The sequence below is a fragment of the Lipotes vexillifer genome, unplaced genomic scaffold (genome assembly GCF_000442215.2).
Source record: "Lipotes vexillifer unplaced genomic scaffold, Lipotes_vexillifer_v1.1 scaffold69, whole genome shotgun sequence".
Classification (NCBI taxonomy): Eukaryota; Metazoa; Chordata; class Mammalia; order Artiodactyla; family Lipotidae; genus Lipotes; species Lipotes vexillifer.
Window position 1 is genome coordinate 493,938 of NW_006790942.1, and position 2,876 is coordinate 496,813.

The window sequence follows — 2,876 nt, forward strand, 5'->3', positions numbered from 1 at the left end:
AAAAAAAAAAAAAAAAAAAAAAAAAAAAAAAAGACCACTAGGAACAATTATACACCAACAAACTGGACAACCTGGAAGAAACAAATAAATTCCTAGAAAGAAACAACCTACCAAGACTGAATCATGGAGAAATAATCTGAACAGACCAATTACTAGCAAGGAGATTGAACGAGTAATCAAAACATCCCAACAAACGAAAGTCCAGAATCAGATGTGGCTTCAATAGTGAATTCTACCAAACAATCAAAGAAGAACTAACACCTTCTCAAATTCTGCCAAAGAAGTTGGTGCGGGGTCGGGGGGGCGGGGGGGTACTGAGGAAGCACTTTCAAACTCATTTTACATGGCCAGTGTCACGCTGACACCAAAACCAGACGAGGACACCTCAAGAAAAGAAAATTACAGGGAAATATCCCTGAGGAACACAGATGCAAACATCCTCAACAAAATATTAGCAAACCAAATTCCATAGTACATTAAAAGGATCACACACCATGATTAAGTGGGATTTATTCCAGGTATGCAAGGATGGTTCAGTATCTGCAAATCAATCAAGGTGATACACCACATTAACAAAACAAAGGTTAAAAATCATCGGATCATCTCAACAGATGCAGAAAAAGCATTTGACAAAACTCAACATCCATTCATGATAAAAACTCTCAACAAACAGATATAGAGGGAATGTACCTCAGCATAATAAAGGCCATATATGACAAGTCCACAGCTAACATCATACTCAACAGTGGAAAGCTGTAAGCGTTTCCTCTAAGATCAGGAAAAAGACTAGGATGCCCACTCTCACCACTTTCATTCAACATAATTTCAACATAATATTGGAAGTTCTAGTCATAGCAGTCAGACAAGAAAAAGAAATAAAAGGTATCCTTTCACTCAGAAAAAGCAAAACAGTCTCTATCTGGAGATGATATGATATATAGAAAACTCTCAAGACTACCAAAAAACTGTTAAAACTAATCTAAAAATTTAGTGAAGATACAGGATACAAAATCAATATACAATTATAACATTCTACATAATAGTATGAATACATAATAGTTCTCAAAAAGATTTGAGAACATGAATAAATGTTTGGATAAATTGAGAGACATACTATAGAAAACGTGGCTTAATTTTTTTAAAGAGGTCACCTTGGTTTAAATATGCTCTATACACGTTGTATCACCACTCAAAATCCCTGTATGTTGTGGAGAGGGCTGTAGGAAACTTGGCAAAATGATTCTAAATTTCACTTTAAAGAAAATGTGCAAGTATAGCTTGAAGAATTCTGAAAAACAAAAATACTAAGAAGGAACAACACTGCCTTACCAGATGTTAAAGTGTATCTTACAATTGCTGAAATTAAAACAACTGTGGTACTGGCTGAAAAACAGGTAGGTAAGTAACAAATTAAACAACCTCTGACCTAAATTTGTATAGAGATTCGGATCTGAAAAAGTTAGAAACTTGAATTAATGAGGAAAATATCCATTTGTGAATGTTTGTCCAGTATATATCTATTTAGGAAGAAGTATCATTTCTACAGTGCTGTTTGCATTACTTCCATTTGTTTAAAAAAGAAATTATAAAAGTAACAGAAGAAAACATGGACAGATAGATTTTAGGGATAATATTGGGATGGAGAAAGCCTTTCTAAGTATGACATGAAAAAAAGAGCAACTGAAAAGAAGGCTGGTATCTTCTTTAACTATAAAAAACCGAATACTTCTGTACAGAATAAACACTCCAACTGAGAAAGACAAATGGTCAGTAGGAAAAAGGACTTTCTGCATACATGACAGACAGAGGTCTGCTACAGTTAGTATACAAAAATTTTACAAATTAATAAGAAAATACAGGGCTTCCCTGGTGGCGCGGTGGTTGAGAGTCCGCCTGCCAATGCAGGGGACGCAGGTTCGTGCCCTGGTCCGGGAGGATCCCGCATGCCGCGGAGCGGTTAGGCCCGTGAGCCATGGCCACTGAGCCTGCGCTCCACAATGAGAGAGGCCACAACAGTGAGAGGCCCGCGTACCGCAAAAAAAAAAAAAAAAAAAAAAAAAAAAAAAGGAAAATACATCCCAAGAGAAAAATGGGCAAAACACAAAAATACGGCATACACCAGAAACACGCTGGCTGTTCAAAAAAAATCAGTGGGAAACCAAGATCAGAAGAATTGAGGAACTACCATTAAACTTGGGGATAAAAGTACAAAGTGGGATTCTCACCAGTGGAGTAGTACAGTGCTTTTGCTATGGTTCAAAGCATTTCAAACTTCACTATCTTGCTTAAAGAAATACTTGGGTTATATACTGTGATTCTCATCTTCACGAAAGGTGTTTCTTTAGAAAAAAGGTATCTTTACCCTCAACTATGCCCAGGGTCCTCCAGACAAGAGGGTCTGCTCCTCCAGCCTCCTGCACCCCCCAAGGACAGGGCGAGCCCACAGGAGCCGGCTAACAGTCACCCGATCCCCCCACTGCTCCAGGCCGCCTGCACACCAAGGCCCCACTGCAGCCTTCTCGGACTCTGAAGTCTGTTACTGCTTGTACTTTTCCTTTCTAGCTTCCAAAATGTTGTCACTCTTGTCTTTTCTCCTTTTCTGTATCCTTTAAGACTGTGCTTTCAAAAAAACAAAAAACCAAACAACACTTTAGAGGGATCTAGGGAGGGGTGGAGATAAATGAGTATGGTTTCTTCCCCGTAAGTCTGAATAGCTTACAAGCTCGAAATGCTGTATTTCCTGAGTGTTGTGGGTCTACTGCAATTTTATTTCAAACTTCTAAAAATACAAATTTCTAGTGAAATCTACCACAAAATCTTCCCCTACAAGAGACAACTAGCACTGCTTGGAATAAAAGCTTATTAACTCAGCAGGA

General features: G+C 38.2%; 1 protein-coding gene across 2 annotated transcripts in view; it reads right to left on the reverse strand.

Annotated features, from left to right (window-relative positions):
- The window catches only part of PRKDC (protein kinase, DNA-activated, catalytic subunit), a 156,162-nt gene that overhangs the window by 81,454 nt on the left and 71,832 nt on the right, over window positions 1-2,876 (reverse strand). The window lies entirely within an intron of this gene.